Source organism: Anopheles arabiensis, chromosome 3 (assembly GCF_016920715.1).
Source record: "Anopheles arabiensis isolate DONGOLA chromosome 3, AaraD3, whole genome shotgun sequence".
Lineage (NCBI taxonomy): Eukaryota > Metazoa > Arthropoda > Insecta > Diptera > Culicidae > Anopheles > Anopheles arabiensis.
Window position 1 is genome coordinate 47,260,444 of NC_053518.1, and position 17,922 is coordinate 47,278,365.

The window sequence follows — 17,922 nt, forward strand, 5'->3', positions numbered from 1 at the left end:
ACAATTTAATTCAATTGTAGTGTATTATTCTAAAAATATTTTTCTTTATCTGTATTCATGCCATCAAACCTGTGACTTGGTTGGCCAGGAGTAAAAAAAACTAACCCCCATTAAAGAAAATTTGCTTGTTAATTGAAACTACTTCGCCTTTCGTTCAACTCCTGCTCTATCTATTCTCTCACCATGCAACTAGACTAATGTCTTGAGCTAAAATTAGAGTCAAAGGACTCGATACTACCCCCCACATACTACTTTTTGATGCCCAACAGGACCATACACTCGCTTTGTTGTTGTTACCCTGCACGGGTCGAAGCTCATAAAACGCACCTAAGCTCGTACGGTCACCACAGGCACTCGAGCAGCCACAGTTCTGTTTTCCGGTACCCGCATCTACAGATCGCCTAGCATGCACATTCATCATTTTTCTCCGTTATTATGCCCTGCTTCGCTTAGTATACGTCCTCGTTTGCCTCATTTATCTCACAACATACTGCTTTCCCGGCCCGGTGACTTCTGCTTTTACCACACTTTGAAGCCGCCAACCATACAAGTCGTGCGGTACTAGGCGTCTCCATTGCATTCAGGTAGTCGTCTGTGGTGCACCTTTAACGTACGGAATGATGGCAATACATTTTTTTTTTTGCTGTACCATTGCAACTTCACAGGTTCGCAGCACTATAAAAGAGGGAGGTTTTTCACTTCTTTCTGGCGATTCCTATCTCTTCTTACCTTAGGCAAGAGACACATGGTTGCCCTACCATGCCATCGCTCCTGTCGATGGCTTTTCGTGTGTATTCTCAAAGAGCCCACGTTTTTGCCTCACTAACTTGGTGCATATGCGAATGCTTGTTCTCATTTGTTGTGCCGGTGTTTGTTCACTTTTATTGCTCGGTCCACCTATTGTCTAGGTTCAGTTTACTGTTTGGCTATCCTCCTGTCACCGTTGCCTTCCATTCGTTCGTCATATTTATTCCACGAATTTCCCTTGCGTATTATCCAAACAGCTCTATGGTCCACCTTTGAATTATATCGAGCTTTTATATCCCCATCAAGACGCCTCAGGCAGTTCAAAAAGCACCATACTACGTCTGCTAGGATACCAGTTTCGGTAATATTCCATTGTTTTGCATGAATCGAAATGTTCGCTCCGACACCGAGCAGCTCAGCAGCCTTGCCATCATAGCGTCGAGCTATGGGTACCAAACAGACCACTGGTCCTATTGTCTGCATCTTTCCCAACCGGTGTAGTATACGAGTAGAGAATGATTGGACATATTTTCCTGCGGCAACTAAAAAATCTAATTAATTTGGCCGTTGCATCTCAATAAAGATACCATACCATCGGAATCGTCGGAAACGCTGCGTTACACAATAGAGTGAAATGCATTTTGTATAGATTTTTTAAAGCCGTACACTCCTGTATAATTCAGTGATAGTACAATACTATATAATATACGTAATATAGAAGTACGATATGTTTCTGTAAAGCCAATCGATTTATAATAGAACAAATAATTTGTTTAATTCTACTAATTCTTATATCATGTTTACAACAATATCTGAAACTTGTATTTACGTTGAATTACTATGCATTTACGTATTTTAGGACTCTATAGTTTTTGCTCTTCAAATAGCAATTTGCTCCTCAAACAGCAAAATTTATCAATTGAAAGGTAGTAAAATAACAAAGCATTGCTTCATTTATTAATTAACTGAATATTTGTTCAGTAACATGATATAAAAACAAACAGCATATTGAACATTGAAAATATATACAACATTATGTACAGCATCATTGGAGTTTTTTTTCTATTTAACGCCTACACAGGGTTTTCTCGTACGACGGAACTGTACGACGCTACCTCCTCCAAAATTTGGAAATGAATCATTTGATTTGATTTGATTTAGCACTGACGAACCAATGTGACACTTCAAATGCTTCACTGATGTGACATATGCTTCATAAGCTGTCTCGATATTTCAAATAAATATACGTTTAACACTAGTGCCATTTCTATAATAAATCGCTTACTACTTTGACACAAACAAGAAACTGCTACACCTCCTTTATGTTTTCCTCCTCAAATTCTAACGTGCAATATTTTGAATGTAAATAAAACATATAAAATGACTAGCTGACCCGGAAACCTTAATTATGTCCAAAACACTAAAATATTCCATCTTTGATCTGTCCTTTGTTACTAGAGATATTTGTATTTAACTTTAACTTACACCAATTGAGATACGATACGTTTCAGTTATACAGCCAGTTAGGCCGTTTTTACGACAATAAAGAAAAATGGTTCTAAGATAATAAAGATAAATAAGTGATAGCTTCTCTAGAATAACATTTTTTCTATTAAAAACATAAATTTTTCCGTTGTACCATTCTACCAATATATTATGGTTCGGATCTTATATCTGTAATATTTAGTGCTTATAGTGATGGTAGAAACCTGAATAACTGTAAAAACAGGGTGGCAACATAGAAGTGATAATAGTACTCAAGTCCCCCTTTATCGTATTTATGAGTAAATTTTGACCAATTGTCTTGTTTACTATTTTTTCGAAATAAATACAGCTAATTTTTAGTTCAGCTCTCAACAATATTGACATTGATACATATGATAGGCGTTATCAGATCTCGGCTGTCAGATTATGAAAACGCACGATGGTCACAATATATTTTTTCGGACGAAAGCTGAATGCTGTAATTTGACAAGTAATTTGACAGAAGAAATACACTTAATTTTAAAATTGTAACAGTAGTTTTCCAGGAACCAATTAGTCACTGATAGCCGAGCCCACAAGTGGATACAGGCAGGCCTTGACCGACATCGGTTGATGAGCCAAAGAAGAAGAAGAAGAACTAACCAGCTTTATAAAGATAGCATAGTTTACTACAACCAATATTGATTCTTTCGCCACTTTTAGTACGTTTATCAAAGTGTATTTGTCTGTTTTAGTACAAGAAAAACATTTAAACATTCAAAGGAAAACATAATTTCGGCACATTAATTTGTGTTTGTTTTTGAGCGTCAAAAATTCAAAAGGACACATTCTTTAGGGATTGCACTAGTTACCAATGGTATTATATTATTTGGCAGATGATGAATCATCAAAACTCATTCTACACTACAATTTCTCAGCAAAACCAATCTGAGAGCATGCAAAATTACTACCAAAAAGGTTTGCAAGTGATAGCGGGACAAGCTGACCCTGGCAAGAGCAACTATCAGCTTAACAAAAACAGCGAGTATACAACATAAATAAAGGACGAACCACATTAGCAAATGTATCTCCATTACCCACACCATAGCTTAAGAGATTTTCATAGCTCTCTTTCCTATGCACTAACTGCCCTACCCATCCTTACTTCCTTGTACAATGTTTTACCAGCGAAAGGCAAAGCTTTTGTATTGAAACATCAGCACCGAGCACTACCAACTTTGCTTGAGGCTGTAAAGTTTTGCTCCCCAACGTGTCGCAGGCAACCTGACAATGCTGCTAAAGCTCAAACTACTGGGATTTCACTCACATGTACCTCAATTTTGCCAATGGTGATGATAAATGTTTCAGTTTTAGAACATAAACAAGTTTTAAGACATTAAACACACTTTCCAAATGTTTTTGAGAAAAATCAACACAAGGAAGATTACACATGTTAGATGTTTACTTCTTCAAACATAGAAAAAATGCAACGTTCAACGCTACACAATGAAATAAGGTGCTTTGTAAAATTTTGTAATTTAATGTTTCAATTAACACTGTTTCACTCAGCTTTACTGCACTTTTTTTGGTGCAATTTTGTTGCGTTTTATTTGTTAAATTCTTATCAGTTACTTGTTACATTACACTGAATATTCTCCAAAACTAGCATTCGAAATATTATGTTCAGCACTTCACGCATTCACGAAACAAAACACAACCAAAAGCATAACAGCTTTATGATAATTGCAAGAAGTGTATGATATGTAATATATGTAAGAAATATCAAATTATGTATGACCATTATTATTTCAAACTAATTTAATTTAGTACATTGTTTGTAACGTTTATTCCCATACGGTTGCGACTGGCGCCATTCAATTGTGATCCATACACACTTCTTCACACACAACATGTTTTGCCATAAACCAAACCGCGTAGCAGCACCAAAATTTGCAAACTTTAAAACCAATTTTAGAAACGTCCGTTCAACACCATCTGTTACGGCTTAGAATCATTAACTCGTATGGCATCCAATTTTCTAAATGAGTATACTCTTCAGTTCATTTCATACGCCTCGCAGCCGCGTAGCCCCATGACGTATTATTGAGCGAGTCGAAGGCGAGCACATGATCCAAATGGCTAAGTACCCGCATCCTACTGTTGACTTCCGATGTTCTGAAACATTGAAATCTAACTTCCTATCATTTCACTTCAACCGCACATCCAAATTCATTTTCTGGCACACCTGCGTACGAACCGAATTATTCCATTCCCATCATCCACACCATCCGTCGACACTGGGAAACCGTGGGGTAGCATTTGCAATCATACAGCTGAATAGGACGCTAAAAGTGAAACAGTTTTCACTGCACTCTACTGACGGCAGCGCGATATCAGCACCCATTAGGTGTCGACTAAATCGACTTCCGTGACTGGAATGTGATTATTTTTGGGAATCATAAACCATACCAACGGGCCCGATCATTGCACACCTGTCACCGAGAACGAGCATAGCACATAGACTGTGATTTGTCCGGTAAAATCTACGTGTAGCTATTGCGTCGGCCCAATGATTTCTATCACTTCTACAAGAAAGGTTTGGAAACTAACGTTGGTTCGCCTAATTTAAGACAATTTTATGACTAGCAGCTTTCCTTCTAAAAGGGTTCACATCGTTTGTGAAGTAAATGAAGTGAATAATTCTGAACTGCAATATGGAGCACTTCCAGTTTGCAAAAGATGGACGAAGCGTTTGGATTCTCATGCACGTGCAGCTTGCTCACACGATTGGTACCAAAAGAGCACGACTCAATAAAGCTCAGCCAGCACTGAAACGTATATGAGAAGTAGACGTGCGTTTTTCAGGGAAAACGGTATTAATGCTTATTGCACCTGTATGAAAGTGTGTTGCCGCTTGTTCTTCTGAGTCTCGTACGTGTGCGATACACTATTGTCGGTAGTGGAATAATAATCTTTTCTTCAAATAATCGTCGCATTGCCTTGCCAGCAATATACTGATTTAGGAAACGATGGGGTAATATGGCCAACGCATGCTTGCAATTTTTCATACAATCTTATAGAAATAAGCATTTATTGCAGCATTTAATTAAACTGTTTTGGGTTTTATATGTTTTCAATTAATACATGTTTTAAACTGTGTTGTGTGATACTTGTGCGATAAAAATGTTTTGTTTCCTCACAATAATTCACTAATACATGAGCTGCGATTGAAACTAACCTACGATTGCTGAAATAATCTAGGGTCGATCTCGTGATACAATCGTCAGCTCGTACGACTTAATAACATGCCCGTCATGGGTTCAAGCCCCAAATGGACCGTTTTCCCATACATAGGACTGATTATGCTGCTATGATTAATAAAAAAGCCACTGAAAGCCAAGCCTACTACTGTGGGTTATGAAGGCCGACATCGGTTGCTGTGCCACAAAAGAAAAGGATATGGACATAATTTCAGCCGGCAAATGTTCAGTATTTTAGTTAAGAAACGCCCCACTTCCCATCCATTTTAAACACATACTGGGGCCCTTTCCGTTTGAAGTTCGTAGGCTGAAATTTCAGCCTGTCAGCTGTTTGCATTGTATAGCAGTTTTCGAGCAGCTATCTAAGTGAGTATAATATACAGGTGGGGTTATCCCAAGGTGTATGAATTTATAAGACTGATTTTTATCGCTTTTGCTTCTGAATGAAGATTTTAAGAATGTTTTGGATATTCATCAAGCTACCAGAAAGCCTGTTTGAGCGTCAAGTTTTCACCCGTCCTGTCAAAAAAGTGATGTTCAATATTGGTTATAAAAAACATGCTATGAGACCATCTGGACTACATACACTTTGATTCCAGATTCCACCACCTGATTTCTTTAATGCACCTTGGGATAAATGTAAACAACACCATGTTTTCGAGCAGGTACTCGAATCTAATTCTAGCTTTAAGGCTAGAATAATCTAGACTGAAAATTGCAGGCTAGTTTTTTGCATGGTTTTGTATGGAGTGTTTACATGATTTCAGCCTCCAACTGTCAAACTCCATACAAAAAACTAACTAGAATCGTGCCTGTTGGAAACTGTTGTAAGGTTTCCAACGGACTGTCAGCTGAGGCGATGTTTTGTGTATGCGCAAGCAGATAAAAAGGGAGAAAAACCGCGGAAATTGGTTTATTGCGATCAAAAATATATACGAACGAAGATACGAAGAAAATAAAGGAAAAAACTATTTTTTTGGCGCACCTTAAGTGCTAGCTTAAAGAATTTACTTTGTTTTCTATTTTAATTAGAGCGGCAGTTTCAAACACATACCACTGTTTAAATTGTTTGACATAAAAAGCGTACATGGTACAAGTTTTTTAGCTGAACTTGTACACTTGTATAATACTTATGCTTAAAAAACGCGTTTTCTTTCACCTTAAATAATAAATACAAGATTTTAAAAAATATCAATAATTCTTTATTTTATTTCATTGCATTTAACACTCACTTATTTCAATTGAAATGAAATTTTAAGTAATGCATATAGAGAATAATGCGTAGTTAAACACAAACAAATGTGTTTAGGATGAAGATTCCACTTGGTCCGTTCAGTATTAGCAGTAAACCGCACTTAGTCACCAAAGAAAGCGAGTCTTGACAGTTAGCCTTAACTAGAGAGTTGTGGCAGTGATACAAGAAATTTTAAATGTTCTACACACTTGTACACTCCCTGTTTTGACATGTTTGTGTAACTTCATGTTTTGTTATCATAATCGGTACTTGTTTTGGTCTGTTTAGCAAATACTGTTTCACTTAACCGCAAAACGTGAGGTGCAACCAAACAATCAGGATTGGATATGGTAATTCACGCCTATTACTGATCGGATTTGTGACGGGATCTTGGAATGGAAGTTGAGAAGATTTATTTATTCGATAAATTGGATTTTTGGAGGAAGCGGAAATATATAAAAGAAAAAATAACAACAACTACATACAAGAATGCTGGTTCCATCAACAATCGTTACTCTTTGCCATGGCTATACTCCGAAAATACGTCAATCTGATACGTCCCATATATAAGATTTTTACTTACTTTTGATGGCTAACTCGATAAGACAAACACTTGCGAAAAATTCATGCTCAGGTGATGGCAGTCTAGTTTAAATTACCTGCAAGTAAAATAGAAAATAAGAGATATTAAGTACGCTTGGTTTTGTAAGCGCTAAGGTGTTTTTTCCTAGTTCAAATTATTGTGATTACATTATAATATAGCAACATAATGATTACGCCCATCGATTACCGCCAAGCCCTTCGGCCCATTTCAATATAGAAACCTAATCCAAGCTATTGAGTTCATTAATGTTACCTTTTGCAGTAAAACAATTTGTTGTAAATTGAATTCCAACAGCTTATTGCCATTACCTACATATTTAGAACTAGTTTGAAGTGCTATAAAACCATCATTTAATTTCGTGTCTCGAGTGCATCACACGTAAATGCATGGAAGGAGTCGTGGACATAGCTTTTACCATCACTATGACCAACCACTATCGTACTGCTAATTTCAGGCACCATAGCTACGCCGGTGTTATAACATATTTGAATTGCCAGGCGTCTCCTTTGCACAAATTAAACACGTTGGAAGTGCTCCTGAGGCGATACCTTCCCATCCAAACATTCGCAAAACGACCAAGCCGCACAGTCCTCCACTTCATGAAAACTTCAAAGGATCCCACGGCTTGAGTGCCACTAGTATGTATTAAGTTTTTACCGCCCCGTAGGTGGGCGGACCGACCATCGTCAAATTTGCTACGCCGTCGTTAAAAATATGATATGGAGTTAGAACTGTAGCACATCGTGCGCAAGATATCCATTTTCTGCACACGGCACCAACACACACCATTTTTATTACCACCCAATCTTTTTCGCGCAGCAACATGATGAAAGTACATTTTTTACATAATTCTGTAAACCAGCATACAACCAGTGTTCTGTTCAACGTCTAACTCGCCCACAACCACACATGCTGCCATCATTGCGATGGCGATCATTCTGGCCATCTGAGACAGTCACATTCACGCATTAAGTTTCAAAAGTAAACAAAAGAAGAAAAACCTTTTGCACATACTGCAACATTTCCTTTGAGCAGCATTTTATCTCCCTATTTGTCTCCAGTTTCAGCACTTTTGCTTGCTAGACTGTAAAATTGCGATGAAGATTTACCACTTCGTTCGTATTACCCGGCATGTTTCGTGCTTTCTTTTTAATTAAATTATAACTTTGCCGCTGTGAGTTAGCGGTTCTAGCAGAACCATTCCCACGCATAGTGACACAAGTTTGGTTAACAACCTTAAAATTCATACGAAAATAAAACAGCATGTTGATTGATAGAAAAACAACGTGTGTTTTACTAAAACCAATTCAAAAAAAGGAAAAATATGAGCAAAATTTCATATTTTTACAAACTGAAAAACATGGCAATAATAAATTGGTATTAGCTTAAATGAATTTAACTCGTACGACTTCATAACATACCCGTCATGGGTTTAGGCACAGGATAGACCGTGCCCCCATACGTAGGACTGAATAACCTGCTAAGGGTGACTAACCGGCTATGGGACTAACCTGCTAAGGGTAGAAGAACTAGAAGCTCAAATGAATTTGTTCAATATTGTATCTAATATCTTGATCTTGAACAGTTTCCTACGGTTATTGATTTTGCACGAAAGGATATGTGTCTATTGTGAGAAGACAAAACCAATTTTATATTCCAAAGATAGCGTATCAGTAATCAGTCACGGTTTTGCCAAAAAAAAAAAAGATGAATCTGTTATATATAAAGTCCATATTTATCACCCGGTGCCATCCAGTGTGCAAAAACGCTTTTCTGCCAATCGGTGTCGGTTCAACAAATACAGGCTTGAACATTTTCACACCATTATATACACAGCACGTCTGCTTCACGAATTAACCGTTTCAACAAACGCACAGCTGCTACCGGCAGCATTGTTTTCAGGCTTCATTCTGATCTCTTATTTGGCGGCAGCTCTCAACAATCGGACATCACATATCAGCTGCTCTGCATAAAGCGTTCTTATACACACACCCCGCCAAGTACGCATTAAAGAGCCTTTGGTACAATATTTTCAAACAAACCACTTCCTATAAATCGTTCAATCCAGCACGTCGCCGTTTCACAAACCTATGCAAACCTATCCCAAGCGCGCCAACCACCATCGACACTAATCTTCCGGTGCTCATCGTTCCCACCTATTGCCACGTTCACTAGCACACGGTGTGCCATCGGCGTCGTCCAGGCATATATATATATATTGGCAGAAAAGTTTTCATTATTGCAAACGATAAATTTTGCCCCACGCTGCTGCTATTGCTACTGGTGTGGCTGCTGCTGGTGCTGCTGCTACTATTACTACTACACAACCGGGTTTGCTTGTGCTTGTTCTCCGCGCTTTCTATTTTAAAACCAGCCTGCTGGAAAGAAAACGGCCAAACGGCTGGTAGATGTGACGTTGTGAAGTAAGAATAAAAACTAAATCTCAGTGTCGATAGAAAAAAAACAGCAACCTTTAGACACATCGAAACGTTACTCTGCTCGGTAGCAGCAGGTATAGGTGGCCATATAAAACTTGCGCAGTATTACACTGTCTGTTGGTTGTAAGTGCAACTGGATCGTTTATTCAACATAACATTCAACGATACTCTCTTGGAAGTTTAGCATCGCTTTCAACCCCTCGCTCAAGACGCTTGTTCCGAAAGTTGATTCATCCCTCATTATACGCTGAAACTTGTGCACCTCATCCAAACTGTCTGTTTATTTTTCGAATTCCTCACTGCGCCACACAGGCTATGATGCATTGATTTAAATCCACATTGCATTTTTGCTAAGCGCATTCATCGTTCACGACACGGCGTGGTCTGATGGCTCCTTCAAACCTGCTCCCTGCCGCGGCATACCACCGCATATCACCACAACCACGACAAAACATCGAGTTTGTTAGCGCAAAGAAACCCCGTAACCAACAACAAATGGTCCCAGTCTATAGCTCCCGAGGGCCAGAGCCAGACCTTCTTAATGGCTAGATTCAATAAGTTACCCCATCGACCGGCGTCGTGACTAAGTGTACGAAACAAAAACACCAGCGACCAACCAACACAGCAACAACATAGTGACGCGGGAAATGTCCCGGAAAATGGGTAGCGTGAAGTTTGTAAAAACCGGAAGAGCAAACAGCACAACGCCCAACTGCACGTAAAAACATACACACACATACGGAAGCCACACATGGTTAGAAGGGATGGTGATAGTTGCGAGGTGCAGTGGTTCCAACGCTTTGCTCGTGGAAAACTTTCTCTTTGCCTTCTCTAAATTACGCCTGTTAAAGCTGGGTATCTAGGGGGACTAACAAATGCCTCCGAGGTGGCCTCGCTGTGCTACGAAACACATTCGGTGCCATGAGTAAGCGTATTTACATATGCGTTACATATGTTTAAGCTTTTTCTACTTGCATTCCCCGCCCGGTCAACTTCCAACCATCCGCCACGGCAACACACTTCCAATAATCGTCCTTGGGCACGTACCGGCAAATGAGCTGCACACATATACATGCACGCAACATACCAAGCACACGTCGAAGAATTTCCGAATTGAGCCGTTCGTTCCTTTGCCCGATAGCGTCGCCTGCTCACCATTCCTGGGCGTATGACCAATGGTAATAAAATAGTTTTGCTGGTTAAGGTTAAACTTTCTCCTGCGTACACTAAACAGTTGCAAGCAGGAGCATTCCTGATGCCGGCACTGAGTTTGAGGTAAAGCTTCGCATTAAATGAACAAGCCCAATTCATCTAATTACGTCTGTAAACAAAACATACAACTTTAGTGAGATGCCCGAAACCCATCATTCATTCAGATTCGAGATATTTACCATGTTCCAAGTAATATTCAATTGTGTCACGAATATTTTCGGTTCAATTCAAGAATAAACAGGTCAACAGGTTGATAATTTATTGGATTAAGATTTTAGCAGTAAATTTTCGCTCAACTATACGCAAGATAATGTATTACAAGATTTTTATGAAAATACTTCTTGCCTGTGTTCTAGCTAGCCTGTTTATAAAGGGTAAACAGTCTTATTTTAGATATAGAACAAACAAACATAGCTCTGTGAGATTGGTAATTAGGAAGGAATTCCGATTGCGGGCATATTTTCACTTTGACCCACACTAAAGTTATTCAAATTTAATAACCTCGCCAAAAATAAAACCAAAAAAGTTACAAAATTATCTTTCAAACATTTACTAATAAAACGAATAATTTATAAGCAATAAGGCCGAAGTCATCCCTCATGAATTAAAAGAATCATTCATTCAACATTTCCTACTGAAATTTTCTTCTGTGTATAGCAGATAATTCTGCGATTATCATCGAAGTATTGAAAGAGGCAAACATTTCTTTATTTAACACAAATCTTCAAAGCTTTTTTTCGATCAACCTAAACAACTTATATATATACACTTCAATGTACGCGCATTAAAGGATGACAACATAACATAAGGCTCTCTAAAATGTTAATCTTTCCAGCCAATTTCCATGCCAGATGTTGGATGCTATTTTTCAACCATTCATAAACTCATCAAACGGACTGCTCGCTGCGTACGATTTATCACCTGCTGTTTTACGCCCATCAACGGGAACATCATGTAAAATGCTTTATGATGCCGTGTCCCCATAAAAATCATCAATCAAACGAAAGCCTCCGACGTCATCGTCATAATCATCATCATCATAATCATCAACATATTCTACTGGTTTTCAAAGGCATCCAGCATCACCACCTGGAGCTGTGTCCATTCACAATGAACCTAACCGAAGTAGAAGGTCATTAACAGCGCAATTTACAATGTCCTGTTTATTACACTGTGTGTTTTTGACTTTTCGCACATTTTACACTTCTTCCATAAACTTCTCTAGCAATATAAAGTATTTTTTAATCTACGAACGTGAACCCTTGTTTGGAGACTTCGTTTTTGAAAACATCGTTTTGAAAATATTCCCTTATACGATTTAAACACATATCGCTTACCATACAAATTTACACTATTTAAATTACTTTACCATTTACAACATACTTTTGTTACTACCTTGTATTTTCAAAAGAAAAAAAAAAAAACTCCAATACTAGAGTGACTCTTGTTAGAAAAGCTTCAAGAAAACACTGAGCACACTAAGTTTAAAAGGGCTGTATTCGCTTACGACTGTACAATCTAAGAGTTCGGTTGGTCGTTAAAAAACACAACGTGCAATGCTTTTCCATCGTTATTGTTAATAAAGCTGTTAAAATATGTAAGCTCATTTTTTATGAATCTTTGGTGCCTTACTCAAGGTGTCCCTGCAAAAATCAGTTTGTCCCATTTGGTAAGCATAGTGTGTTGTTTTAAACGTACCGGTTTATATACATTTTCTAAGCCAATTGTAAATTTTGTAGATTTTCTAGATTGTGTAGAAGTCTTTTGAGTATTCACTATTTACAAAAAAAATCTATATAAACATACTTAATTAATTACCGTCAATCAAATGATCATCGTAAGGCTTAATCGGGAGTTCATATATGACAACACCACTACACATCAATATATGTGCGGTTTGAATTTTATTTACCATCTTTCAAGATATTTTCCCAAACACGACATTAGTAGGGCCAAACATAGGTTCAGCCAGTTTCCTCCTGTCAAAAGGTTGCGTGAGAATGTCCAGTTTTTGTTTTCTCCTATACTAACACGTACTGCTTAGTATTGTTCTTTCTTTGTGCATTATTTTCATATGTTCTACATTGGTAGTATTGTTATTCGTTCGTGCCACGACGAATGACACCGTTGACATAAAAATAATGCCGTGCACATAATCGTCTTTTATGGTACGGAACACGCGTGAAAGCTCATTTCTACGCAACTTCATAGCTCGCCCACAAGATGAAGGTTTTCCCCTTTTTTTTTTGGTGTAATCATAACAATGGTTACAGATATTCTTTATAAATTTCTGTGTGACCTTTTGCCTTCATTCGATATTAAAGACAACAATTTTGTTGGTTCATTTTGGAAGGTTTCAATGTTTTTGTTATTGAAATCAACAATGGTTTTTTTTCGCTGTGAGAGTGTCATCTTTAATTTAGTATTCATTGCGGTATTCTGTTGTGGCAAGAAATAGCTACAAAGGTTGTTTTTTATTTGTATGATTCCAATTATTTGTAACATGATTGATCAATAATATTTATATAATAAGTTATTTCTTTACATGCATAGGATTAATTACATAGCCATTATGCAACTAGCGTATAACTTCGCATGATTAGTAGGATTTGGAATGATCACCATATTAAAATATTATGTTTAATTTTATAGCTTTATTACCCCACAGTTCCTACTCATTACTATACAGCTTTATAACAATAACCATCACAACAATTTATTCACTCCAGCAGAGTAAACAATAACAAAACACTAACGAAAACATAGCATTACTGATACTGAGCAAAACGCAATACTAAAATTAAGCAACCGCCAACATCCATCCAGTACGGAACAACACAGAGTGTTTTTGTTCTCTTTTATGTAGGTGTTTGCAGATGTTTTATGGGATATTTTTTGCCCACAAATCGCATCGTTAAAAATGCTCAATGCCCTACTTCGTCCTTCGTTTCGGGAGCAAATGTTTTGTTTTATGCTTTCCGTTCATCAGCCAGGAGGAAGAAAACATCCGCGTCTGACATGACTGTGTTTAAAAATTAACTTCGCTATTTCGCGGTAGGGTAACTTCCATAAAACTTTACTGTAACCCATGATTAATGGATGTTTTCGGGTATGTCGTACAGCTGGTTCGTACACTTTTTTCAGCAACGTTGCCAGTGCCAGTGTCTTTTCTCGGTACAACTCGTACGTTCTCTTTTTTTACTGCTTATACCTTTCTCATTTACTGATGTTAGTGGGAGTAACAACTTCACTAGCAACACAGCATTAGCCACAGCCAAAGACATCGTTGTTATTTCCTACATACCGATCAGTATCCTATATATCTGCTTATTTTATGACTCGAAAATTAAAAATGATTAACACGTTCCAATCGTTAAAAATCATCTTCGACATTCCTTCATTTTCCACTCTTTGTCAGCCATTCGAAAAAATCTATACTAACACCTTTAGGATAGAATGTTTCAGTGTTTGCCCATGTCAACAATACGCGATCGTTCCGCAGCTTGATTCTTTTTTGTGAGGAGTTCCATTTTACCTTCTGCAAGGAACATTTTACTGGATTGCAAAGACGCACTAAACGGACCAGCCACTACGAATACGCGACACACTGAAGAGGCAGTAAAATATCTTCATTGCTTAAGAGCTCAGTTAAATTTTGCTGCAAAGCGGACGCTTTTCTGTAGTATACGATTGGACGTTGCGTTTTTTTTTTCCTGTCGCTCTTTTTTCTTTGGTTCTGGCAAACATCCTTTTACAAAAAAAACCACTCTACACGATCCACTGCTTCGGATGGAATCATGTGACGGAAGCACAGCTGCTACATTCCAAACATTCCGTTAATTAAGACGAAACATTAAAAACGTTTTAATTTCTACCTAATTGCACAATCAAGAAGTAGATATAATGATAATTATTACACAGCTTGCCTACCTTCGCTGAGTGAAGAGCACCGGGGATCCACATCCGTAGGTAAGAAGGAAAATACAACTGGAATTTTATAGCCCACAGGAAACGGGCTTCTGGCCCTTCATTTTACTTGCGTCGCTGGATCGTTACACGACGGTACAAAAGGACACTAAGCGACATGGTTCTTACATTGCTATACAGCGCTAAGAAAAGGAGTTCAAGAATTTAAGTGCAAAATGAAGTGGAAGTAATATCCCACAGAAACTCACACGCGTATGAGTAGGCCTCACGTCTAGTAAGATGGATACATTCGACGTTAAAAAGCCGTCTAACGAATCCTCCCGTAATACACATTATTCGTGCAAACAGGCAATCTTTCGACGACCGGTTCGTTCTGCTACTACACATGCACGTCTACATGATGGGTGGTTAGTACAGTGCTTTACCTTTCTCTTGATAAGGAACGCTTTTTGATGAGAAATTTTGCCCTTATTGTCATCATTTTTTCTGCGTTCCTCTGCAGTCCTGTACAAGTGATGCCTTCTTCAAACTATTTTACATTCTCTTTGTTCGGTGCTATACGACGGCAATGAGACCTAGGAAGCGATGCTCTGAAACGTGATCCCTTGGCGTAAGTGTAATGTAAAACTTGGCTAGATAAATTACGTCTGAATGACGGTGTTAACTCTACTGAGAATAGGCTTAGAATTTATATCGAGCCTCTTAGATTAAGATAAATGGGTTTCTACTGAATTCTTCTGCCAAACAGTGGACGACACCGGTGGAATGCACAACACTCCAGAGAAAAATCTTAGAGCCATCATTAGGTGAAAGAATCTTAAAAACTCTTGACATCATCTTCATCAGCGAGGCATCGTTACTAAGTGACACTGCTGAAGAATTTAACTCGACCATTAGTAGGTTTTGCAACTCTATCATGATCTTAAAAGATTCCTCAGCAGGAAAATTATCACAGGCACCTGCTAATACGTATGCTGCAAATTGAGTAGATTATATAATTAGCAAAAAAATCATTTACTTTTTTCACCTTTTTTCGTGAATACCTTGTAAAGACTATTACAAATATATAATTTTATTGCATTTGATAACCCAGATAACACAAACTTAACTTTGAACATAAACACAGCAAATGTTATCCAGTGTATTCACGTATTGAGCACATATTTTCAACTCAAATATGGATAATCGAAGATTACTCCGACGCAACTGTTCTTGATCGATTTTCAAACATAACTTGAGATCAAAAGAAAACTAACGCATCATATCGATGTTCGCTGGAGCGTTTTCCAATCATCTTTATGGATATTAAACGTCCTGCAATGTCGGCTTGCACACACACATTTCACGATTAATGCACATCGATTTTTTTTTAAACTCATACGGACAACATTAGCACGTTGTGACCATAATCTAGAATCTAGAGTCTAGATAATTTCCTTGAGAAATGTGATATCTTCTAGGTTACAATACGTTTGCTGTTGAACAATACACATGAAAAGGTTGCTTAAAATTAACAGGTAAACTTATTTTTATACCACATGAAACGATATTCAGCTTCTAACCAATCATTTGCTTTGTATTAAAATCACTCTCTCGCGCAAATCAATACAGCCTCAAAAGCGCAAAACGAGTAAATATATAGTTCAAGCAAACACCACCAAGGTAAAGCCTTTTTCAATTACTTATCCAAACTTGACACAGCTGATGCGTTCGTTTGTTTACAATGCCGAGGTGAGGCAGGCGTAATGCTCAATAACATTTAGTCTACTACTAACGCTCATGGATTTAAGGGTGGGTGTGATGTTATACTACCTAGAATAATGTTCATTTGCCTTAACCACACACGAGGACACGCAGAGCCACGTGACAGAGAAACTAAACATACACACACGCACAATCGCGTCCGTATACAAGCATACGCTTTTCCTTTTGGATACTTGCTTCCTCTTCCATGCTGACTTCATCAAATGGTTTGTCGAATTGAGCAAACTGAACCCACACAAGTTTCTGCGTTTCTAGAGAATTTAATCAAACTACCGGTACCCAAAACCGTCCCAATACCGCACGTGCGTTTCATCTCTCCAGGTTTCACAGGTGCTCCCTGTCGTTTCGAATGCTAAGTGCATGAAGAGTATGCAAGACAGTATTGCCGTCGCCGATTGACAGGCACCATTTTCAAGTATGCTCTCTTTTGCTGAACAACTTTGAGGACAAATCTATCACAACAGGACCATGCAGTGCTGACTGACGAGTGTCTATGCGCTTCCAATAATGTCAGAGACGAATGTAATAATAATACCGTGAACCTGTCATGCTCAACTGCTACTCGTACGGAAAGTGTTTACCGACAAAAAGATAACGGAACCATGCACAGTACGAGAGGAAACAATCAACGTGAATCGTGAGGAGCGATACCTCTTGATATCCTATAATTTTAATCAGTCTAATGGAAAATGTACACCGATGTGTACAAACATCCGTGAGATGATGAGCACTTCGTTGGCACACGCCTTATTTCGAGAAGCATGACAAGTACATTACAACTAGATCATATTCTCTACTCTCTTGTTGGAATAAACGATTCTAGCAGGCAGCAAAATTGTGTTTATACATCTAAGAGCATATTGAATGTTATATTTATACTAAAACCGGAAGAAAATCAAGAAATCTCTTTTTAACTGTTTCATAGCTTCGGTGAAATTAATCTGGGGCGATCCATGGATTATAAAAATATCACAATTGGGTAAATAACTTTTAAAAGTTATGAAGTTCTTCATTTAATTTCTATATCTTTTATCGGTATTCTGTGCAATTGTAATGCTTTTCTGTATCAATAGCAAGATAGAATCTATAAATCTGTCTCGTGGTATTTATCAAAGGAGCAGTATGGATCGTAAGGAACAGAGCATCAACGAATAGCCGTTACACACTTCGATACTACACGGCGGCGTAGATTCTGTAGTACAAGATATACATGATGTTCGATAACCGTTTGACGGCTAAATTGTTTAAGAGTGTGGTGGCTTAAGCCAGATT

At 38.0% G+C, this 17,922-nt stretch overlaps 1 protein-coding gene and 1 long non-coding RNA gene across 14 annotated transcripts in view; one reads left to right on the plus strand and one right to left on the minus strand.

Moving 5' to 3' along the window:
* Window positions 1-17,922, minus strand: part of LOC120902030 (tyrosine-protein phosphatase Lar) — a 239,669-nt gene that overhangs the window by 146,280 nt on the left and 75,467 nt on the right. Inside the window, exon 4 of one of the 13 annotated variants that reach the window (XM_040310496.1) lies at window positions 7,289-7,364. The exons of the other annotated variants lie outside the window; for them this stretch is intronic. The gene's annotated coding sequence lies outside the window, so the exon portion shown is untranslated. The remainder of the gene's footprint in view (window positions 1-7,288; window positions 7,365-17,922) is intronic. 13 annotated transcript variants of the gene reach the window in all.
* The window catches only part of LOC120902033, a 38,190-nt gene that overhangs the window by 2,500 nt on the left and 17,768 nt on the right, over window positions 1-17,922 (plus strand). The window lies entirely within an intron of this gene.